The following is a 25,637-nucleotide window of genomic DNA, read 5'->3' as shown; positions in this document are numbered from 1 at the left end:
TGACGATCAAACGGACAAAGAGCAAATGCATAAGAGGAGCGAAGTGCCTTGGGCAGGACCGAGGGTTTTTGGAAACTAGAGCAAATACATTTTGATATCTTATTTGCATTTTTCTGAGTTCATATGAATTTGTTATGAATTTTCAAAGTATTGATCAAACGGTCAAAGGGCATTCGGGTGACCTCGGGGCAAATCTAAGGGCTAAACTGAGCAGAGTCGAAAAGTAAGGGCAAACCCCATGGGTAGGTTCCAACTAGGGGCAATAATGCAATTGTCCCATCTATCTATGTAATCGTGTGTGAGAGCTATATAAAAAGAGTAGTTTGAGTTTGGTTCCTTTGCTCTCTTATTTAATTTAAGCAATAATAAAAGATCATATGCTAATCCCATGAGGAGCAATGACTTCACATATAGGAAGTATAATGGATAAAATTTATTGGAAGATAGAAAACACAACATTGGTCATTGATGCAATTCAATAATAAAAAAGAGAGATTTCACATACAAATATACCATCTTGGACATCTTTTATGATTGTGAGCCCCCATTAATTATTTCCAAGCTTGATCAAATAGTTGATGTTGGACAAGGAAGACAACGTAATGAGTTATGTTCGCTTATATTCACATAGAAGTTATATTGTCATGGATCCTCTAACATGTGGTGTTTGCTTATAATCTTTTGCTAGCCAAATTTCATACTAAGTAGAATACTGCTTGTTCATCCAAAAACCCTTAAACCCAGTTTCTTGTCACGAGAGTCCACCATATCTACCTATGGATTGAATAAAATCCTTCAAGTAAGTTGTCATAGGTGCAAAAGGCAATAAAAATTGCTCCTAAATATGTATGATCTTCTATTGTAAAGGAAAATAAACTTTGTATGAATTTGTGATGGGAAAGAAATAAAAGCGACAGTCTGCATAATAAAGGTTGCTATCACAAGGGGCAATAAAAAAGTGGCGTTCCTTTGCATTAAGAGTTTGCACATCCAAAAATTAAAAGCGCATGACAACCTATGCTTCCCTCTACGAAGGGCCTATCTTTTTTACTTTTCAGTCTTCACTTTCATGCAAGAGTCAAAGTATATGTCTCCATTCCAACCTCAAGTATTCCACTTGGCAAGCATCATGTGGTAGGGGGAAGATCTATGCACATATATCCAATTGGATGTAGGTGATCACAAGTTATTATTGGTGACATTATCCTTGAGATAAATAAGTTGGGAGGTGAAATATAAAAACCCCATCTTCCTTCATGTCTGATGGAAGCATTTGTTCTAAAAATACGCTCTTAGTGTTAACAATCATAGAAGACTATATGATGGTTGAGTATGTCAAATTTGCCAAATCAAAAGATCTTACATAGACCCTTCCTGAAATATGATGAATTGCAATTGCTTTGATGACTGAGAACACAATTTGCTAGTTTTCAAGAAAGTTTATTTCTTGTACTTTGGCATTGTGGATGAATTATTACTTGATCATGAGAAGTTTTATGATGATTTATTATTGTTGTAATAATTACCATGATGCTGCCATGTTCGTATTTTTGTTTTATGGACACCTCTCTCTATAAACATGTGGTCATGATTACTGAGTTTAGTATTCGCTTGAGGACAAGCAAGGTCTAAGCTTCGGGGAGTTGGTACGTCCATTTTACATCATGTGTTTCCTACTGTTATTTATAATGTTTTGGGTCAATATTTCACTTATGAGGCAATTCTAATGCCTTTCTATCTTATTATGCAAGATTTATATGAAGAGGGAAATTGCCGGTAGCTGAAATTCTGGACCTGAAAAGAGCTACCACAAAGATAGCTATTCTCTAAAGCTCCAAATGATCTGAAAATTTTCGGAGATTTATTTTGGAACTAATAAACATTAATGGAAGAATAATCACCGGGAGGGGCCCCACCAATGAGCCACAAGCTCACGTGGCGCCCCTCGGGGCACGCCATGTGAGCTTGTGGGCCCACCAGCAGGCCTCCGTGGCCTTCCTTCTCCTATATGATGCCATTTTCCCTAGAAAAAAATCAAGATAAGACTTTCGGGAGGAAGCACCGCCATCTCGAGGCGGAACCTGGGCAGGAGCATTTTTGCTCTCTGGCGGAGCGATTCCGCCGGGGATACTTCCCTCTGGGAGGGGGAGATTAAAGCCATCGATATCACCAACGATCCTCTCATCGTGGGAGGACCCATCTCCATCAACATCTTCACCAACACCATCTCATCTCAAACCCTAGTTCATCTCTTGTATTCAATCTTTGTCTCGAAACCTCAGATTGGTACTTGTGGGTTGCTAGTAGTGTTGATTACATCTTGTAGTTATTGCTAGTTGGTTTATTTGGTGAAAGATTATATGTTCAAATCCTCAATCATATACAATACTCCTTTGATCTTGAACATGAATATGATTAGTGAGTAGTTCCATTTGCTCTTGAGGACATGGGAGAAGTCTTGTTATAAGTAATTATGTGAAGTTGGTATTCGTTCAATATTTTGATGATATGTATGTTGTTCTTCCTCTAGTAGTGTCGTGTGAACATGGACTACATGACACTTCACCATGTTTGGGCATAGAGGAAGGCATTGGGGGGTAGTAAGTAGATGATGGGTTGCGAGAGTGATAGAAGCTTAAACCCTAGTTTATGCACTATTTTGTAAGGGACTAATTTGGATCCCTATGTTTCATGCTATGGTTAGATTTATCTTAATTATTTTTTCGTAGTTGCGGATGCTTGTGAGAGGGGGTAATTATAAGTGGGTTGCTTGTTCAAGTAAGAACAACATCCTAGCACCGGTCCACCCACATATCACATTATCAAAGTAGTGAACGTGAATCAACTAAACATGATGAACGTGACTAGATGAGAATTCTCATGTGTCCTCAAGAACGCTTTGCCAACTATAAGAGGTACTCTAGACTTGTCCTTTGCTATAAAAAGAATTGGGCCAACTTGCTGCACCTTGTTACTATTGTCACTTGTTACTTGTTACGAATTATCTTACTATCAAACTACACGTTACTACTTTCAGTGCTTGCAGAGAATACCTTGCCGAAAAACCGCTTATCATTTCCTTTTGCTCCTCGCTGGGTTCGACACTCTTACTCATCAAAGGACTAGTATTGATCCCCTATACTTTTGGATCATCAGGCCCTAATAACGAGCATTAAGCATATGGAAGCCATATCAACATCAATCTCTGAACATAGTGGATATTAGGGATCAAGCTCTAACAAATTGACACGATTACATATGAAATCTCATCCAAACCCCATTTACCTCCAGTATGCGTACAAGGGGATTACTCACACATGATTGTGAGCATCATGAAATTTTTGATGAAGAAGGGTTGGTGACGACGACGGCGACGAATCCCTCTCTCCGGAGCCACGAATGGACTCCAGATCAGGGCTCCCAACGAAGAATAGGAGGTGGTGGCGACTCCTTATCGTAAAACATGGTGAAACTTCTTCTCTTATTTTTTTCCACTGAAGATGTGAATTTATAGTGCTGGAATTAGGGCGAGCGACCTCGGCGTAGTTGGGAACGCGAGCGACGGACTGCAGATGAACTGGTTTGAGCAATACGTCGAACAGGTCAAGGACGCCCTGGCGATGCAGTCAGAGGACACCACATGGAGGACTTCCTTGGCCTTGGTGGTGGAGGAGGAGACTCCAGGAAGGACGACGAGCTTGATTGCGATGTCTAGAGTGGCCACCACGAGTTCGTACTCAACAACGACGCACATGTCGTCAGTGAAGACTTGGGGGATGGGTCCTCCACGTGGTCCGGCGTGCTGGTGCTGGCCGTCACCGCGACGTCGATGGCGGGGTCGGAGCAGAGGGATGTGGCGTTGTTGATGTCATGGATCTCCTGGTGGTCGGGGCAACCGAATTGAGTCGCGAGGTAGAAGTAGCAAGCTCAGCTGTCATGCCCTCAATCCGGTCTATCAACGACACGAGATACAGATTGTCTACTCCTTGGCGGACATGGCATCCCACTCCGGTGGTAAGATAGTGGGCATGGCGTCGTCGCTGGTGGAACCGAAGGAATCGCGTGGGGCAGAAAAAATGAGAAAATTGGAGGGTGGAAGGGTGAAGGCCTGGCTCTGAATACCAGATGTTAGGGACCAGCTCTACTAATCACTCATAACATTGGATTACAAAGATGTGATAGCTAATTTGGGAGATACAAGTTGAGCATCAGAGGGGATGGAGAGAGAGAGAGCTGGAGGTAGCAGAAGGAGCCGCCGTTGCCGTTCGTGATCCACTGGATGCCTCTCCCGTCGCCTCGTCTTTGGTTCTTATTGTCTCGTTAGTTGCCGAACGGGCCAAGCCTGTTAGCTGGTCCAAGGGGCCAGCCCATGTACATGATGATGGGAGGGCTCCTAACAGAAACTGAGCCGACATATCTTTTTAGATTTACGAAGTCATTATAGGGGCCTCTTAGTCAACGGGAGTGTCTCCTCTCACTGAATGCGCATAGCCAAAAATCCTAAAATAAATTCAGAACAATACTAATATCAGGACTTAAACCTGGTAGGCTGACCACAGATTGCTTTTGTGTGTACAGCACACAAAATTGAATGGTCAAAAATGCTGAGGACGTGAGAGACTCGGTTTAGACTTACTAGTTTTGTTGCACGTGCACACTGACGAGTGTGACCACGCAGCGGTCAGTTACTACCCGATCCCCCGCTGCCCGTCACAGGTCTTCCTCGCCGCAGCCTCGCGGCGGCGCGCCGGCGCTCCTTCGCTGACGTCGCGTCCCGCGTCGCCGAACGCCCTCCACCCCGAACGAGCTTAGCCTTAGATGTGCCGCACCAAAGCCCGCGTCGAGCCGCGTGCCCAAGCACTGGAACAAACCCTAACTCCTACCCCCGCATCCAAGATGGTCGCCCAACGGCAACGCTCCAGTTCATGTAGCAGCCGCCGCCACCTCGCCGGCTCTCTCATGTTCCTCGCGACGACCGCCTTCGCGCTCCTCCTCCTCCCCCGCTCGTCGCCCCTCAGCTATGACATCGTTATTGACGCCGGCAGCACGGGGAGCCGCGTCCACGTCATCACCTACCACGCGGGTGCGCTCCCGCAGCTGGATTGGTCGCGCACGTCGTCACTGAAGGCCACCCCTGGTTTGTCCTCGTTCGCAGCCGACCCAGGCAGCGGGGGCCTGTCGATCGCCCCGCTGTTGGAGTTCGCAAGGCGGCATGTGCCGCGGGATAATTGGGTTCACACCGAGGTGCGACTCATGGCCACGGCCGGAGTCCGTCTGCTTGATGTCACGACTGCTGAAGCGGTCATGGAGTCATGCAGGAAGCTGCTTCGGGAGTCAGGCTTCCGTTTCCAGGATCAGTGGGCCACTATGATCTCAGGTATGTTACAGAATGGAAGTATAAAACTGCTCAGTTTGAGTACATGTTGTCGAAATGTGCGGACTTGCAGTGCTTGCATGCGATAGATCAGTATATTCATGGATGGAAATATGTTGAATTCATGTTTTTGCATTTGATAGATTATTGTATGGGACGGGGTTGCATTGAATCAGGACGAGCGTGCCGTTTATCTGCAGAAAAGATTGGTAAATTTTTCTATTTCCACTAAGGTGATTACTAATCCACTTAAACTGCTGCGCAGGAGCTGATGAAGGGATTTATGCATGGGTTGCGGCAAATTATGCATTGGGTACTCTCGGTGGTGCTAGACAAGATACTACTGGGATAATTGAGCTTGGTGGGGCTTCTATTCAGGTCTCGTTATCATTTTCATGCTAAGAAATTACTTCCTGCAGTAAACCTTTCGGGTTTCTTACTGTTGTGGTATTCATGATTAATAGATAACGTTCGCCACCGATAAACCTATGCCTCCGGAGTTCTCCCACGTGTTCAAGTTCGGCGATATCACATATAACCTGTACAGCCACAGTTTTCTACATCTTGGTCAGGTGATTTTAGTACATAAATATTTGTTTCTTGTGGATTCACCACTATGTATGTGTTATGGATGCAACTTACCTCTATTGCGTAGCCCGAGGGGCACATATATATATATATATATGTATATATATATACATATATGTATATATACATGTATATATGTATATATATATATACATGTATATATATATATATATATTACATGGGACTTGGCAAGGAAGGAAACATAGCCCAATACAGACTCCTAGAACAATACTAGTAGTCCTTAACATCCCCTCAAATGTAAAACATATGCAATAGAGGTAACACTAGAAAAACAAATGATAATCCAAAATCCGTGTCTTGAGTTTCTTCGTAGCATGGAGTCTTGAAAACCCGTTGAGTCAAGCCAAAGAGGATAACGAGAAGATGGCGCATCAGAGTAAGACATCACATCAGTAGAAGATACAAGATAAGTATCAAGAGAAGATGGGTTGTCAAAAGAAGATAAGCACATCAAGGGAATGAAGCATTGCACACAAAATCATAGCCCAAGAAAACCGGCGGTGAGAGAAGCTCGGCGGCAAGAGAATGGGTGTCGATCGACAATGCAAAAAGAGGCCACATAAGTATCAAGAGAAGATGGGTTGTCAAACGAAGATGGCACATCAAGGGAATGAAGCATTGCACACAAAATCATAGCCCAAGAAAACCGGCGGGGAGAGAAGCTCGACGGCAAGAGAATGGGTGTCGATCGACAATGCAAAAGGAGGCCACATAAATCCTATAAAAACAAGGATGGGAAAAGGCCAAAGTTGTATAGAAAGGACTAGGACCAGAAAAAGAGGTTGACAGATGAAGGGGTGGTAGACTTGCATAACATGAGGAACACGACATAACATAACATGAGAAACATGAAAGAGCAACAGATTTGGTGGACGCAGCGGAAAATATAGAGCTAGAAGTTAGGAAGCACACATGAGACAGATGCAAGAGGCATTGTGTATGCATGAGAAGTTGCAGAGGAGGCCCAACATGTGAGATGACGAGGAGCGGTGACGAGCAGCAATTAGACGGAGTTGACAAAACAACCACCGACAAGGAATCACTGGAGACAAACGACATTGTAACTGTTTTTTTTTGGAAGAGCTAAAGCCAAGGAGCACATAAGGCAACAAGCAACGAAACTACAATAGCTCACGATAGCAAGGAAGGCCGCATCACCAAGCAACTAGCACACCAACTAGAGAAAGGAAGAGCCGCACGTGGACCAAACAACAACGCACACAACAAGCAGTTGCAGGGAAGAGCCAACATGCAAAGCAGCAAGCATCCATGCAAGCAACGCATGTTAGCGGCAAGATAACATCACAAGGGCAGCAGGCAGCTAGGCAAGCACCAGGCTTGCAGATGTAGGAGTCGTTCGGTTATGCGGTGGAGACAGGCTCTAGAGAGCCACGCGTGGGGATGTGAGGAGCCAGTGGCAGGGGAGTGTGGGCATGGGTAGCCCGGTGGCCGGTCCGATCTGGGGCTGCAACGACCAGGCATGCAAGCAGCGAGTGCCGGCGGCTTCGATAAGCGACCAGGGAAGGCAGTAACACAATGGCCTGACATCGGCCGCACCATCAGATTGAAGGGAGGCGATGGCAACGGCCCAGGACGTGTGCGTGGCGACGAGTCTGATCCAGGTGTGTGTGTGCCTCGGCCCGATCTGGAGAGGCAGTTGTCGAATGTAACAGAACTATGACCAACACACGGGCACACAATGAGCGCCTAGCAACCTGTGCACTATGGACGTGAGCTTCCTTTGATCTGGAGCAGAGGTAGAGGGTGGTGATGCAACTCGATGGGGGAGGCGACGACCTGCATGGAGAGTCCCGATCCAATGGCTTCAGACGGGATAGAGCAAGGCGGCCAGCACCTGGGCTGATGATACCATGTTATGGGTGCAACCTATCTCTATTGCATAGCCCAAGGGGCATATATCTATATATTACACAAGACTTGGGGTACAAGGTATGAAACATGGCCGAATACAGACTCCTAGACCAATACTAATACTCCTTAACATATAACGTGTATTCTCTTAGTTTATGATGAGCATTGTAGGGGGTGGCTAATCTTTCATGGTGTCCAGAGGATAAAGTTAGGATAACTAACTTACTTTGAGAGATTACAAACAACGACAGGGGGTGTACGACAACCTTATACGAAGGTCGCGGTACACTCGATAAAGTGACATAACTATTTTTTTTAAATAGATCCAGTCATCTCGTTGGAGAGAGACCTACGTTCCATGGGGAAGGGCCGTCGAGAGTGGTGCCTGACTCCCGGGCTTCTTCAAGTTGGCGGAGGTGTGCTGGTGTTGCAGCTTCCTTCGCCTGACTTGGCCATAGTGATGAGGGCAAACTTGGTCGCGACATCGAGGCGATGGAGCCACAAAGGCGTTGCAGTCTCGGGCATGAGTGGGAGCAAACTTTGGCCGCGGCTTTGAAGGGTGATGCAGCTTCGAGTTTACGGAGCCGAGTGATTCTGAGCGGAGTGGCCTCAAGGATCCGCAGCGACTCCATGCTTGGTGAAGACGAGCGAGGTTGCGGTGTCGAGGATCCACACGACTCCGAGCGAAGCGGCGTCGAGGATCCGCGGCGACTCCAAGCTTGGTGAAGATGAATGGGGTCGTGGCATCAAGGATCCACGCGACTTCGTATGGCGTCGAGGATCTGCGTGATTATGAGGTGCCTTCGAGGAGTCTTCACCTTTCGGTGTCGGCATGCCTTACCTTTCCTTACCTTCGGCTTCGGTCAGAACTTGATTTAGGCGACGCCGTCTTCCTCATGGGTCAATGACTTTTCACACGGCGAGGATTCGCCATGGTAGGCACCAATGTTGATGTTCAAGAGTCAACTATCACTAAGGATGCCTCTTGCAATGTGGTTAGTATGAGTTGGTGGGCGTGTGCAGGCCTTATTGCGAAAGTCGTCGTACACCCGACAAAGTGCCAGAACGATGTTCTTTAAATAGGTCCAGTCGCCCCGTTGGAGCGCGACCTACATCCTTTGAGTAAGGGTCCACGATAGTGTGCTTGATGCATGGGCCACTTAGAGTGCCCGCCATTTCTGGAGTCCCGTGATTCTCGAAAGTGGTCGGAGTAGTGCTCGATGCACGGGACACTCGAAGTCTCTCCGCTTCCGGAGTCCCACAACCCTTGACAAGTTTGAGCCTGACTAGGTCCGAGCTCAACCTTGGTAGCTCGCCGGAGGGAGCTAAAAGGGGAGTAGAGAGACTGACCCTCTTGACTTCATTCAAGTAGGGAGTGAGTGATTTACATGCCCATAGGGGCCTTATATAGCCCAGGGTCCTTGACAAATGACCAAGGCTACCCTTGAAAAGAGGTGGTGGGAGGGTAGGACTAGGTAATCTTTTATCCTTTGGGCCATAGGCCTCTAGTTGGCTAGGAGGGGTGGAGGCCCAATAGGGGAGGATTCCCTCCACTATAGAAAGGGTTTCTAGCTTGGACTTGGTCGTTTTTGCTCATTTGCGTCCATCTTTGATTTATTCTTTTATATGACCTTTTTTCTTTGTCTTGTTGACCATGAAGCTTTACTTGGACTTTCGCTGACTGGGGTGGTTTGCTTGGACCCGTCGGAGCTTGCTTGGACTATTGTTGACCTCCTTGACTTATGTTGACCGACTAAGTGGCATTCCATGCCAGATAGGGGGTGGGAGTAATTACTACGACACAAACTGACACAAAGCCCTGCATAACAACCTGATAAGAAAGAAATACAAGTTTGAACCACATGGATCCTATATGGATTGAAGAACACTGTTCAATCCACATACAAGTGTTTAACAAATAGTACTCTTACAACAGGAACTTGGCAAGCCTACAAGGCTACAACAATATATCGTTCAACTCTCCCCTGCCATATGGGGTACCCCCCCCCTTTTATAGGACATACTAACTCGGTCTTCAAGCAAACAAAGGTAGATTAGGTGGCTTGTTCATGCCCTAAAGGTGTGAACTCTAGTAGATATTGTGGTTGATTCATGCATATGAAAAAGCTAGCTTACAAGAGTTAAAAATCAACATTGGCATCTACTTCCTCAAGTTTTTAGGTGATTTAATAGCATAACTTCGTGTGGGTCAGTAACTCCTTCCGGTTAATTATTGCAATTAACCAAAAAGTGTTAGTCACAAGCTTGTTCACATCAGTTTACTTGTGGTAAACTATGTAAAAATAGACAAATGGTTGATCTATTTTGTTAATATAACTCAGACAAACACTAGTTCCTTCCTCTTGAATCATTTTCATTGTTAACCGCCATTCTTGTCTTGCTTTGCTCTCGAATCGTTTTCATTGTTGACTGTCATCATGTCATGCTTGTCTCGCCTTTGTGCATCCCTCGTATAATTTCGAGTTGAAATGCACTACTAACAATAATTAACTTTGAAATTAGTTTTACTAATCAACTATATTTCTTCAGGAAAATTCTTTGCTGTGTATTATCCAACTATATATTTCTTTAGAGAAATTTTATAGCTATATTTCTTCAAGGAAATTCTTTGCTAATTTTCTTTGAGCGGGGATCGAAATGTCTTGAGTGGGGTGGATAGATTACTAAAAGTTTAACCTCTACGAATAAGGAAGGCCTACTCCAAATTGTAGACGTTGGCACGTTTTAAGCTTTTCTACTGTTCCCTAAAACACCCTACACAAGCAAGCCTACAAGAGTAAGAGGTGAAATGAAGCTTGCACAAGTAAAGACTAGAGGTTAGGAGAATGCAAACATGGGGATGCTCGGTGAAGATTTTTCCCGTGGCACTAGGATTATGGAGATCCTGGTTGCGAGATCCACAGACTACACCTACGAGATCTCCACGAAGGAGCAACCAACCTATGCCATCATGTCATATCACAAAGATCTAGCCTCACTCAGGGTATATCTTCACAAACTTCTTGGTTCCTTCACACCTTGAAGGCTCCCAAACACACCTAGCCTATCTTGGAGGCGTACAACCTCCAAAAGTAACAAGATTGAGGTTGCTTGGTGATGAATCCCTTGCTCTTGTGCTTCAAAATATCTCCCTTACATTCAAAACTCTCTCAAGATGGGGCTTTGGATTGGAGAGATGGAGTGGAAAGTAAGGAGGGAGATTAGAGCTCAAAGGAGTGGCTTCAAAGTTGCAGTAGAAAGCCCTTTGATCTCAGCACAAGGAGTGGGTAGTTTCTTCTGAGATTTGAATGGAGTTGCTTCGAGTGAACTAATGGAATAGGTGGAGTATAATAGGCTTTGCATTGTAGAGAAGGAGTGGAAAGTAAGGAGGGAGGTTAGAGCTCAAAGGAGTGGCTTCAAAGTTGGAGTAGAAATCCCTTTGAACTCAGCACAAGGAGTGGGTAGTTCTCTCTCAGAAAATGAGATCTGAATGGAGTTGCTTCGAGTGAACTAATGGAATAGGTGGGGTATAAATAGGATGGACCAAAAAATGGGACCACTACACACTTTTTTTGGCGAAGCTCGGAGGCTCCGAAGGTTTAGTTTGAAATCACCGAACAAAACTAGAAGTGGCAACTTTCAAATAGTTCGGAGGGTCCAACCAAATGTCGTTCGGAGGCTCTGACTGAGCAACAACACAACTACACATGCTTTTGGAAGTCGTTAGGAAATTTTGACCAAAGACTGTTTGGAATGTCCTAGCGGTACAAGAAAAATGTGCAAGTGCTTCGGAGGTTGAATTGTCCAGGAGTTCCAAAGGACTAGGGTTTGCAACGGATATCTCTGGAAGTGGTTTGGAGGATCCGAACAAGAATAGTTCGGAGGCTCCGGGTAGTGCAAATGCAGAGAGATAGTGGGACTTTTTAAGGGCTTTGGGAGTTTACTCTTTAAGCACATGGAGAAAGAAACTCGCCCTAGCAACCTTGATCCCCTTTTGATAATATCGCATACCTATTGACTCAATGTGATCTTGGATCACAAAAGTGTAAAAGCTAAGTCCTTAGATTGGCCAACACTTGTCGTCGAAGAATTTGGGGGTCGTTATTCATTTCCCTTGTTGCATCTCTTAGGACCTAATCTGAAATAGACTTGATAATCACTAGTCCCTTGAGATATGTTGACATTAATTACCAAAATCTACCTAGGGGAATAGGATTCATTTTCATCTTTATATGCGCATCAAGTGCTATTAGATTTTTATTATCTAGTGCATATGCATTATAAATACTGTACTATTTTGATTTCCTAACGTTTACCGTCTTAATGGTTCAATGATAACCGGATTTATTCTTCTGAGTTGAACTTTGAGTAAAATATTTTGTCTTGAATATCAAGAGAGGTCGGGGTAGACCGAACTTGACATGGGAGGAGTCTGTAAAGAGAGATCTGAAGGACTGGAGTATCACCAACGAACTAGCCATGGACAGGTGTGTGTGGAAGCTTGTTATCCATGTGCCAGAACCATGAGTTGGTCGCGAGATCTTACGGGTTTCACCTCTAGCCTACCCCATCTTGTTTGAGACTAAAGGCTTTGTTGTTGTTCTTGTTGAATATCAAGCACATATCGGTTAATTCAGTGGTGGGCCTGGCGGGAGATGTCTCCTCCTCCTCTCCTCCCCTGCGGCCCCTCGGCCGCTCCCAGCTCCACCCAGCCCACACCTCCGGCCACCGCGGCCGCCGTCCACTCTCCAGCACCATCGCCCGCACCAGTTGCCCCGGCCTCCTTCCACGATCCCATTCCATGGCATGTCTCCCCCACCTCCCGAGCCTTGCGCATGGCTCTTGGAGTTGGGGACGCTATGGGTGACGACTTCCAAGCGCAGGTCTGGCGCTGCCTCTCCAAGCACATCAACCCGCGCCACCACGAGCCACCATGCTTCCTCTCCGTGCAAGTTCGCCACTCCTCACTCGACCTCGATGAGGAGCTCGTTGCCGTCCTCATGCAAGCCTGTCTGGGTGGCAACGCTCCTGCCTTCCAGGTGACTCGCCTCCAAGACGACCTCTTCCGAATCTCTGTCTCCGACGTGCGCATCGTTCGCGCTCTCCTCGCCGAGCCCGTGCTCGTCGCCACCACCCACTCGATCCAGTTTCTGCCTTTTCCTCCGCCCCAACAAACTCATGACCCACCCACCAACATCCAAACAACCTTGGACATCGGCGACCGCTTTGGCCATGCGGATGCCTTCCTGCGCTCTCAACTCGGGTTCGTCCCCTCGCTCGGCATCGATTTCTCTCGCAACATCTTCGATCTGTTCTCCACCAAGGTCTTCTCTTCGCCACAAGACTCCTCCTCGCCCACTAGGATAATTTTCTTCGTCCACAAAGCTAACTTCATGGTTGACGAACCGCTCGTCGCCGTGTTACTCTCATTCCGTTTTGGTGGATCTCCGCGAAGCATTTCCATCACGCGCCTATCCCACGCCGCGTTCACAGCGTCGGTATCGTCTTACCACGTTGCGTCACTCATGGCCGCCTGCTCGCCGATCGCTGCTCCTCGCATGTTCGCCACGGTCACGGTCGCGCCGCTTGCGATGCCGGCCCCGCCCCCATCTCCGGTGGCCTCGCCGCTCCTGCTTGCGGGTGTGCCACCTCAACCTGCTGCCGCTCCGTCACCAGCCTCTCCTCCGTGCATGGCCTCCATGCATGTGGGCCCGCAACCGCCAACGGTCGTCCGCCTCTTGAGGCTCCTGTGACCTCCCCAACACTCAGCCTCTCGCGTTCACATGCAAAGGTACGACCGTTCCGTCCTGGGATCTTGTTTAATAAGCTGATCTTTTCTAAGTACCACTGCCTTGTCACCACGCCCACTACACGCCTCACACATAAACCAACCACCCCTATATGGGTTGTCTTCCACTCTGGCTCGGTTTGCGCTAATGAAACACTGATTAATAATGCCTTAGACCACCAGTTCTCCTTTAAATGTGTCTTCCACGGAACCACGCTTGCTCCGAACCTGTTCTTAGTGCATGTGTTCTCGGTCTTGGTCAGAAGAGAGGTTCTCCGTTGCGCGCCACTAGAGTTTTCAAATTTCAAAATCCTGCTCTTTGACTCTTTTGACCATGCATCACAAACAGTGCGATCAGTACCATTGCCAACTGTGTTCGAACCGGACTCATTTGACCCGTCCCACAACGTCCGGCCTACCCACTCCACGTCCTTGCTTGGACCGCACCCGTCAACTAGAATAAACACACAAAATCTATCTCCTCTGAACCTGGGGATTCATCTCACTGTTCTAGGCGAGGATTCTACTGTATCGTCCCCGGTTGACCAAAATCCACTCGATGGCCTGGGACACGTGGACCTCTCGGCCAGCTTGGCCTCTCCCGTCACGTCTCCCCGAAACCTTTCCAACGAAAGAAAACAAAAACTGGGTGCGGACTGCGCCGTCCCCTCCCCCTCCCCTCCCAGCCTACCCAGTTCTTTAAACCCTAAAACGCTAGACCATCCGCCCCCACGCCCTCTATCCACCACTGACTGCTTGGACCCGCGCCGTCGCCGCAGCCGCCCCCCGGTCGGCTCCCGGGGCTGCTTGATCTTGCCACCGCCTGCGCTGACCCAAAAGCATACCCCACTGTCGCTGATTTGCGGGACCCATCCTCCCTCACCTGCTCGCCCTCACCGCTCGCACCAACCAACGCTTGCATGCACACGCATGCGCCCATCATCACGTCTACTCCACCTCCTGCCTCCCCTACCTCCGTCAGCCTACACACCGCCCCGTCCCCTCAGCTTCGTCCCGAGACCGCCATGGACCAGTGCCACGCTCCTGCCACTCCTGCCACCCCTGCGTGCTCTTCGCTCTCCACGCCGCTGCAGACCCCACGCTCCTACCGGGAGGTTTTGCTCAGCTCCCCAGCTCCGGCCGCTGCAATCGACCCCCCCCCCCCATCCTCTGGCCTCTCCGGCCTATAAATCAGCCCCTCCCCGGGCGGCCAGGCCCAAACACATCCACCACAGATATAGCCGAAAGCAAAAACCAAGATGCTTCCGGTGTCTCGCCAGTGACCACACCATCTCCGACTGCCGTGATCCCATCCGCTGCTCTCGCTGCTGGTGCTCCGGTCACCGGAGTTTCAGGTGCAAAGCCGACCGTTTCCTTCCTTTCTTCCCCCTACGCCCCCCTCTCCGCGTATTAACCCTGCGTTTGTGCGTCCGCCATGCAGCTCAATGGCGCACACGACGGGCACCCACACCGCCTCCGGCTCGTCGGCCGGATCCAGGCTCTCGGACGGCGCTCCCATCTGATTCGGCTCCCACTGCGTCCTCACCAACGACCTCCCTCCTTTCCACCTCCCTCTCATCTTTGGTCCTCGAGCCTCCAACGCCTCTCTTCCGGCGCCGTCCTTCACCCCGCCACCTCCCCCCTCCTGATGAGGAACACTAGATGAGAAGAAAGAAAACACATGCCAGATCTGTTTGGCTACTTCTAGATGCTTCCACTCTAGTGTAGTATTTCTTTCCTTTTCTTTTCTATCCTACCTACTGTTTTCTAGAGTCTTCTAGTTGTGAGTAGCTATGAGTAGAATGGTGAAACTTACATAATGTTTTCTAGAGTATTCCAGCTATAAGTAGAAGTATGTGAAGGCTTCCCAAAGCCCTATAAATAGAGGTCGTCGCCTCTACTTTGGAGGCAGACTATGTACCCCTACCTATAATAGAACTTGTTGTTCTTATCTAAGATCTTGGAGTAGATCTTGTGCCCTAGGAGTTCTGGATTGAACTCTTGTTGCCCTATCAACCTACATTCGCCTCTAGAGCGATATCTAGCGCAGCACGTTGAAGCTGTTCCTTCAACACTTGTGCTGTACACATTGTAGCAGCAAGGTGGAGTTGGTCCTCCACAAACTTTGTGCTGCTTCAGGTGGTATCAGAGCCTCGTTGACCCATACTAGTTCTTGCAAGCAATGGAGCAATTGGAGAAGAGGATGGATGCTGCTGAACAACAAATCAAAGAGCTGCGTGAAGATCTTAATAGGAGATTTGACCAGCTGGTTGAGATGATAAGAAAGGGTGTCCCCCCTGCTACCAATGAAGGAGATTCATCTAAAGAAGAGGAAGATGTTCATCAAGGAAGAAGGAGAGGTAATCTTGGAGCAAGACCGCCACGACAACATGTTGTTCAACGTGCTTCAAGAAGGCCAATTTATGTTGAGGCTTCTGAAGGTGAAGAATATGATGATGCCCTTGAAGAGCCAAATCTCTACGCATATCGGAGAGCACCCAACCCTACATATGCAAGAGATACATACAAGGTGAAAGCTGAGATCCCAAGTTTTAATGGAAATGTTGACATTGAAGGGTGCCTGGATTGGTTATATGAAGTGGAGACTTCCTTTGAGGTCATGGAGGTTTCGGAAGATCGTAGAGTTCCTTTGGTCGCATACAAACTGAAAGGAGGAGCCGGTGCATGGTGGCATCGCGTTCAAGAGGAGCGCAGGCTCAGAGGAGAACCTCGTGTTAGAACTTGGCGACAAATGAAAGGCCTCTTGAAAGGGAGATTTTTGCCCGCTGATTATGACCAGATCCTATTTATCCAATTTCAAAATTGTGCTCAAGGAAATAGGACTGTTTCAGATTACACGGAGGAGTTTCTAAGGCTACAAGTGAGGTGCAACCTTGCTGAAACTGAAGAGCAACAAGTTGCAAGGTACATCAATGGTCTCAATGATGCTATTCAAGATCGATTGATGATGCAACAAATCTGGTCCGTTGATCAAGCACAAGCTCTAGCCTTAAAGGCCGAGAGGTTTGTGAGGATGAGAAAGACAACTAAGGCTCCATATCCTCCATATCCTCATACCGAAGGCTCATCTAGGAGCCAACCTAATAGAGTGGAAGAAAAGACCACTCCACCAAAGACAAAACAGCCCATCCCGAAGCAAACTAGAGGCAAGGGTAAGGCAAATGAAGGCCCAAAGTGCTATAAATGTGGTAAAGAGGGACACATATCCAGCGGCTGCCCACTAAGGAAATTTGTTAACACGACTATCCATGATGGTGAAAGCGATGAGGAAGAATACGAATCTGAAGATGTAGACGGACAAGAGGTTTGTCAAGAAGAAGGTGAAGAGGTGGTATGTGTGATCCAGCGTGTCCTATGTTCCACACCACAACTCGATGACACACAACGGAAGAAAATATTTGAGAGCAAATGCACGGTGAATGGCAAGGTATGCAAACTAGTGATTGATAGTTGCAGCTGCGAGAATCTTATCTCCCAGAAGTTGGTGGACCATTTAAAGCTTGAAACCCATGATCATCCAAATCCCTACACTATTGGATGGATCAAGAAAGGAGTGAGTATGAGGATCACCAAACAATGCAACCTGCCACTTTCTTTGGGTAAGCATTATCGCTCAAATGTGTTGTGTGATGTGGTTGACATGGATGCCAGCCATGTTCTTCTTGGGAGGCCTTGGCAATTTGATGTGGATACTACACACAAGGGCAAGGAAAATTCTTACTCTTTCATTTGGAACAAGAGAAGGATCATTATCTTACCAAACAAACCCGAAGGTAATACCTCTAAGGAGGAGGGGAAAACTATGTTAACTATCTCCCATACCACTCATGAGTTTATGGAAGACTTGAAGGAGGCAGATTTGTGTGCTGCACTTGTTGTAAAGGGAGAAGAGCACCTGACTGTTGAAATTCCAGGAAAGGTACGTGGTTTATTGGCAGAATTTCAGAACACACTTGGGGAGCCACATGGCTTGCCACCGATGAGAGGAATTCAACATAGAATTGACTTAATTCCGGAAGCAAGTCTTCCTAATCTTCCACACTATCGAATGAGCCCAAAGGAGCATGATATATTGAAGGAGAAAGTGGAGGAATTGTTGCAAAAGGGGCACATTCGAGAAAGTATTAGCCCATGTGCTGTACCAGCCCTACTCGCGCCAAAGAAAGATGGATCTTGGCGCATGTGTACGGACAGTAGAGCCGTTAACAAGATCACCGTAAGGTATAGGTTCCCTATTCCCCGTCTGGATGATATGTTGGATCAGCTTAGTGGAGCAAGAGTGTTCACAAAGCTAGATTTAATAAGTGGATATCATCAAATCCGTATAAGACCCGGGGATGAATGGAAGACCGCCTTCAAGACAAAGGAAGGGTTGTTTGAATGGCTAGTCATGCCATTTGGACTCTCAAATGCACCAAGTACCTTTATGCACTTAATGAATCAAGTCCTTAGACCCTTCTTACCCCACTTTGTTGTGGTCTATTTCGATGACATCTTGATCTATAGCAAGGATGAGGATGAACACTTTGATCACATTCGGAAGGTGCTAGAAGTACTAAGGGAAAATGAGCTCTACGTCAACTTGAAGAAATGTGTTTTCCTGCAAACACAACTTCTTTTCCTAGGATTCGTCATAACATGTGACGGCATTCGTGTTGATGATTCTAAGGTTGAAGCAATCCGAGAATGGCCAACTCCTAAGACCATTTCTGAGGTAAGAAGCTTTCATGGCCTTGCAACTTTCTATAGGCGATTTGTTAAGAATTTCAGCACTATCATGGCACCAATTACCGAGTGTTTGAAGAAAGGAAAGTTCCAATGGGCAGAAGCAGCTGAAGCTAGCTTCAATGAGATTAAACAAAAGCTATCACAAGCTCCTGTCTTGGTACTACCTGATTTCAACAAGACTTTTGAGTTGGAGTGTGATGCAAGTGGAGTAGGCATTGGAGCTGTCCTATCTCAAGAAAGGAAGCCCATTGCTTTCTTTAGTGAGAAGTTAAGTGAAGCTAGACAGAAATGGAGTACCTATCAGCAAGAATTATACGCCGTTTTCAGAGCGTTGAAAACTTGGGAAGTCTATTTGCTACCTAAAGAGTTCATTGTTTATAGCGACCATCAATCCTTGAAGCATTTTAGAAATCAAAAGCATGTTGACCGCATGCTAGCAAGATGGGCAGCATATCTTGAGAGGTTTAACTATCTCATCGTGCATAAATCTGGAATAACTAACAGAGTGGCCGATGCTTTGAGTCATCGTGCATGCCTCTTGACTTCTTTTGAAGCTGAACTTCTGGGCATGGGTCAAATAAAGGAGTTGTATGAGGGTGACGAAGACTTTGGCCATGTTTGGGTAAAGCACGCAAGGGGCCAACCATTAGGTGATGACTATTTGATGCAAGATGGATATCTCTTCAAAAATGATCATTTGTGCATTCCAAGAAGTTCTCTACGTGACAAGCTGGTTAGAGAGCTCCATTCAAGTGATCTTAGTGGCCGTGTTGGACGGGACAAGACTATCGCTAACCTGGAAGCTCGCTACTTTTGGCCACAACTAAAGAGAGATGCTGGAAAGTTCGTTCAACAGTGCCCCGTATGTCAGACCTGCAAAGGCCAAGTCCAGAACACAGGGTTATACATGCCTTTGCCTGTTCCTGTTGCTCCATGGGAGGACATTTCTATGGACTTCGTTTTGGGCTTGCCAAGAACAAGACGAGGAAGTGATGTTGTATTTGTGGTCGTGGATAGATTCTCTAAGATGGCTCATTTCATCCCATGCCGCAAGACAACGGATGCTCATCATGTGGCAAACCTATTCTTTCGAGAAGTGGTCAGACTTCATGGAGTTCCAAGGTCCATTGTCTCAGACTGTGATAGCAAGTTTCTTGCTGCATTTTGGCTCACTTTGTGGAAGCAATTCAACACTGAATTGAAATTTTCTAGCACTGCTCATCCACAAACAGATGGACAAACGGAAGTGGTGAACAAGTTTTTGGGTAATCTGATCTGTTGCATTTGTGGAGAAAGAAAGGGGCAATGGGATTTGGCTTTATCTCTTGCAGAGTTCTCCTACAATAACTCCAAGCATAGATCCACAGGAAGGAGCCCTTTTTCCATTGTCTACACTAAAGTTTCAACACATGTGGTGGACCTGGTGAAGCTGCCATCAAGGGGAAACTCAAAATCAGCATTGTCCTTTGCTGATAATTACACCGAGTTATTTGAAGAGATTCGCGGCGCTTTGGAAGCACAAAATCAGAAATATAAACAAATTGCTGATTGCAAAAAGAGGCCAAAATCATTCCAAGTCGGTGATAAGGTGATGGTCTACCTCCGAAAAGAGAGGCTGCCTTTAGGTGTTAAAGGGAAACTTAGGCAGCGAAGGTATGGGCCCTTCTCTATCACGAGGAAGATAAATGATAATGCTTATGTGATAGATCTTCCAAGTGACATGGGTATCTCCAACACTTTCAATGTTGCGGACTTGACTCTCTACCATCCAGAAGAAGCGCTCTATGAAGATAACTCGAGGGCGAGTTCCAAACAACCAGGGGAGATTGATGAGGAACACTAGATGAGAAGAAAGAAAACACATGCCATATCTGTTTGGCTACTTCTAGATGCTTCCACTCTAGTGTAGTATTTCTTTCCTTTTCTTTTCTATCCTACCTACTGTTTTCTAGAGTCTTCTAGTTGTGAGTAGCTATGAGTAGAATGGTGAAACTTACATAATGTTTTCTAGAGTATTCCAGCTATAAGTAGAAGTATGTGAAGGCTTCCCAAAGCCCTATAAATAGAGGTCGTCGCCTCTACTTTGGAGGCAGACTATGTACCCCTACCTATAATAGAACTTGTTGTTCTTATCTAAGATCTTGGAGTAGGTCTTGTGCCCTAGGAGTTCTGGATTGAACTCTTGCTGCCCTATCAACCTACATTCGCCTCTAGAGCGATATCTAGCGCAGCACGTTGAAGCTGTTCCTTCAACACTTGTGCTGTACACATTGTAGCAGCAAGGTGGAGTTGCTCCTCCACAAACTTTGTGCTGCTTCACCTCCCCACCTACCACAGCTCCGTCTGCTGCTAGCCGTTCTCCTCCGGCGCCCCACATCCCACTAGTCCCGCCAAGCTGCCTCGTCCGCCAGGTCGATAACCTATCCTACGTGCACCTCGCCACCCCCATGCTCAACCCCTTCCGCTTCATCCGCCAGGCTATCGCTCTCCACCGCAACAACCCTACGTTCGGGCTCACCTCCTCTGGCCGTGGCGCTGTGTGTCTCTCCTTTGCAAACGCTGAAGAGCGTTTCGCCGTCACGGGCCATGGCCCTATCCACCACGAGGGCAACACCCTCTTCTTCGAGCGTCCAGAGCACGCAGACAACAGATCCCTGGCCATCTTCATTCACATGGCCGAGATCGAAGCCTTTGACTATCCCGATGAGCTCTGGCACCCTGAGGGGGCAGATTACTTCTTCTCACACCTGGGAGACTTCGTGTCAGCAGATCAGCACTGCTTCCAGGGTGACCACTCCAGTGTCCGTGCTCTTGTCATGGTGGCCCGCGACTTCGTCCTTCCCCCTTGTCTCATGGTGCGCCTTCCTGACAACGATGTAGTTGTCGTCAAGCTTGAGAGTCGTGCTCTCTTCCGCCATGGCTCGGGCGCCTCCCCTTTCTCCTCCGATGACGAGGACAACTCTTCCCTTTCCTCCCAGATATCCAACCCACGCCTGTCCCCAGCCACCACGCACCAGATCCGATCCATCGCTGCAGCCATGTCTCCTTTCGCATGCACACCCGAATCTCCCTCGGGCCCTCCACCAACACCTGCAACTACGCTCCCTCTGGACGGCATCCCTATCCTTGCTGTCATGGCCGATGGCATGCCTGTGGCCATGCTGGTGCATGCCCCATGGTCTCCTCCCGCATGCACTCCCACTCCCGCTCGCAAGCTTGTCCGATCGACTGCTCCCCGTCCTATGCTCGCATTACCAGCTCCACCCTCTCCAGCTCCCTTACCACCACCACTGTCCCCTCCCCACTCTCCTCCGGTGCTCCATGAGCCACCTCTGCCTGTCGTCGTAGCCGATCCGGCTCCCGATCTGCCTCCTGAACCCACGCATGAGTGTCTGGCCAGGCGCATCAGCAGGCGCGCCAAGATGGCCGCTGACTCTGGTGTTAAGGCCAGACGCAACGCTCGATTGGCCGAAATCGAGCCCCCAAACTACTCCTCCATGACTGCCAAGGCCATGCGCTCCAAGGCGAAAAAACTCGACCTCTCAACTGCTTCCAAGGATCTCTCGGACGCCCTTGTCCACGCTCGTCTCTGCGATATGGATGGACTCATCGACGACTCGGCCCGCGGTCCTGCCTCGCCAGAGGATCTCGCGGCCATTGCTACTGCATGCGGTGCTCCGCCGGAGGTGGCGGTTGATATCGCTTCGGGCTCCGATGTTTTGGGCTCGCCATGATTACATCTCCCGTATGCCAGTGCCACTCTGCTGGCCACCCTTGTTGGGCATGTATCCGGTGCGTCGCACCCTACCGTAGTTGCTATGTTAGGTTAGAGTTAGCTATGTTAGTGCTCACACGTGGTTCTGTCAACTTGTCCCGCTACCTCCTGTACCTGGATGCTCGCTTGCTGGGTTGCTTATCCTATGTATGGTGCTTGCTAAAGTTTCCATTATGAAAAATGAATCCTACTCTATCGTGTCTTGGAACGTTCGAGGTCTTGGTGACAATGATAAATGTGCTAATGTGTTCTCTGAGATTAATCAACTACGCCCATCGATCGCTCTTTTTCAAGAAACTAAACTTCTCAAACCAGACACCATTAAAATACGCTCGATCCTACCACGCTTCCTAGACTCAAACAACCATCTAGACGCTATCGGTTCTGCGGGTGGCATTCTCTCTGCCACTAACTCACGCTGTTTCACACTTCTCAGTTGTGACCATAGGCGTTTTAGCTCCACCCTCACCCTCTCTTGCCTTGCCTCGCAACACGCCGTCTATATCACCAACGTCTACGCTCCTTCGCAAAGGGATCTCAAAAGAGATTTCCTGGATGAGCTTAAACAAACTGAACCACCACCACAATCCCCCTGGCTCCTCATCGGTGACTTCAATCTGATTCACTTCCCCAATGAAAAGAACAATAATAACTTTCGCCGATCTGAAGCAGATGCCTTCAATGATACCATTGATCAACTTGCTCTCATTGAGCTCCCTCTTCTTGATCGCCAATTCACGTGGTCAAACAAGAGGCCATCCCCTACGCTTGTAAGGCTAGGTAGGGTTCTTATTAACCTCGCCTGGGATGCGCTCTTTCCCAACACCCACCTGACCTCTCTCACTCGTTTCGCCTCCGATCACGTTCCACTACTGGTTACTGTGTCCACATCTATTCCCTCCTCCCGCCTTTTTCGCTTTGAACGTTACTGGACCTCCCTCCAGGCCTGCAAAACCATAGTGCAAACCACTTGGCTGCCCATTGATCAAAACCACAATGGGCCGGTACTGGACCCCGCGACTTCTCTGGCTCAAAATCTGAAAAAAACACGGTCAGCCCTCAAATCTTGGGCCAAAACTCTTAGGCCCATCTACCAACGGGAGGCAAATTGCAAACTTGCAATTCTGGCCCTTGACCTTAACGAGGAACTTGCCCCCCTCTCCCTTCTGGAACTAAAGCTTAGGCTCACAATTTCAAATCTGTTACAAGCTGCTATTAAACAGAAAATTTCCTTCTGGAAACAGAGGGGTAAGATCAGAGGGGCCGTCGACGGCGATGAAAACACCAAGTTCTTCCACGCCTCTGCCACACAACGATCTCGCTCAAATAAAATCCCGTTGCTCATCCACAATGACTCTGAAATCTTCCTGCACGAACACAAAGCAGCAATCCTAAAAAATTACTTCCAAAAACTCATCGGTACCACAAAAAATGCAACCTGGAACTTCAACTTACTACAGCTATATCTGGCAACTCTTCCCCAGCTACGTGATCTTGCTAATCCGTTCTCCCAGGAGGAAATTCATCAAGCCTTTCTCTCCATGAACACAAACGCTAGCCCTGGACCAGACGGATTTGGCCCTATTTTCTTTAGAAAATATTGGCACGAAATCAAACACTCCATCCTCACGTTCTTTGCTGCTTTCCATGATCAAACAGCTTCCCTCGATCGATTTAACCGAGCATACATGGTCCTCATTCCAAAAACAATAGCCCCAACCTCCCCCGATGCATTTAGACCAATCTTTGCAAAACTGTACCCCAAAAGCGGTGGCCAAAGTTCTTACAAACAGGGTCAAACCACTCATCCCTCTACTCATTCACTACGACCAAACAGGATTTCTTCATGGCCGCAACATTGCAGAAAATTTTATTTACGCTGCTGATATTCTCAGCGCTTGCCACACAAGGAAGGCCCCCACCATGGTCATCAAGCTGGACTTCAGAAAAGCTTTTGACTCCATTTCTTGGTCCTCTCTAACATCGATCCTACAAGCGAGAGGTTTCCCTCCTATCTTCTGTGCATGGGTCCAAAACATTCTCCACACTGGCAAAACGGCTATTCTCCTCAACGGCACTCCGGGATCCTGGATCCAATGTAGAGCTGGCCTTTGACAAGGTGATCCCTTTTCGCCGTATTTATTCATCATCGTCGCAAATGTCCTTCAAAGACTGATCGCACAGGCTTTCAGGCAAAACGAACTATGCCACCCCCTCCGTTCGAATGAACCACCCGTAACCCTACAGTACGCCGATGACACACTTATTATTGCTGCTGCCAGCGTCGCAGCAACCACTATTCTCAAAAACACTCTGCATGATTTCGCCCTAGCAACTGGCCTAGTCATCAACTTCCAAAAAACCTCGCTTCTCACCATTGCCACAGATGACCTCACCCAAAACAACATCGCTGCAACTATTGGATGCAATCTCTCCTTCCCGTTAATCTACCTGGGCCTCCCTCCCTCCCCTCTCAAACTACCACTCTCAGCTTTCGACCCTATACTAGATAGCTTTCGAAAACTCCTTTTCGGATGGGTTGCGCGTCTACTCTCTCGTGGAGCAAGACTAACCTTGCTCACTGCTGTCCTCGATTCCTTAACTATTTACTTCATGTCCGTTTTTCGCCTACCGAAGTCTATCCTAGTTAAGCTAGATGCCATCCGGAGAGCTTTTTTCTGGTCCAACGAAGAAACTTGCACGGGTGCAAAGTGTCTGGTCGCGTGGAAAAACGTTTGCAGGCCTAAAGAACTGGGTGGTCTAGGCATTAAAAATCTTGAAATTCAGAACCGCTGCCTACTTATGAAATTTTCCTTCAAAATTTTGCAACACCCAAACATCCCCTGGACCCAGTGGTATCATCAACAATACCCACTTGGGATTGCAACAAAAACCCCTAGGCCTTCTTTCCTTTGGAAGATTATAAACAAAAACCTGCCTCTCCTAATTGAGCACTCCTTCGTGATTACCTACAACGGCCTCTCCACTTTCTTTTGGCTAGATAAATGGCTTCTTGACTCACCTCTACAAAAAGCTTTCCCCCACCTATACTCCCACTCCATAGATGACAAGGTTCTAGTGGCTACAGTTTGGCAAACCAGCTTATTATCGAACCTGCGGAACCGTCTTACTAATGCTGCTGCTCGAGAGTTGGACTGTCTGTTGTTGTTGTTGTTGCAGGATTTCCAGCAGGTCGACCGTCCAGACGAGCGGTCCCTCACGCATGGGCTTGCTTTCTCTGCCAAGCACGCTTACTCTTCCATTGTTGCTGATGACTCCTTCGATCCCCACCATGATTTTGTTTGGGCCTCTAAGGTTCCGATCAAAGTCAAGATTTTCGCTTGGCTTCTCCTCCGCGATCGGCTAAATACGAAGGCCAACATGTTTCACAAAAATGTGGCTCAATCCGCAGTGTGCCCTCGATGTCAAGACCCATATGAGGATGCTCTTCACCTCATCTCCACCTGCTC

At 47.7% G+C, this 25,637-nt stretch overlaps 1 pseudogene across 1 annotated transcript in view; it reads left to right on the top strand.

Annotated features, from left to right (window-relative positions):
- Positions 1-4,649: 4,649 nt before the first annotated feature.
- The window catches only part of LOC123169916 (probable apyrase 6), a 29,409-nt pseudogene continuing 8,421 nt past the window's right edge, over positions 4,650-25,637 (top strand). Inside the window, exons 1-3 of the transcript XR_006484981.1 lie at positions 4,650-5,377; positions 5,640-5,752; positions 5,839-5,946. The product of XR_006484981.1 is annotated as a probable apyrase 6 (transcript). The remainder of the gene's footprint in view (positions 5,378-5,639; positions 5,753-5,838; positions 5,947-25,637) is intronic.

The sequence above is a fragment of the Triticum aestivum genome, chromosome 7D (genome assembly GCF_018294505.1).
Source record: "Triticum aestivum cultivar Chinese Spring chromosome 7D, IWGSC CS RefSeq v2.1, whole genome shotgun sequence".
NCBI classification, from domain to species: Eukaryota; Viridiplantae; Streptophyta; class Magnoliopsida; order Poales; family Poaceae; genus Triticum; species Triticum aestivum.
The sequence above is the reverse complement of the archived record's forward strand: the minus strand, read 5'-3'. Positions and strand labels throughout refer to the sequence as shown.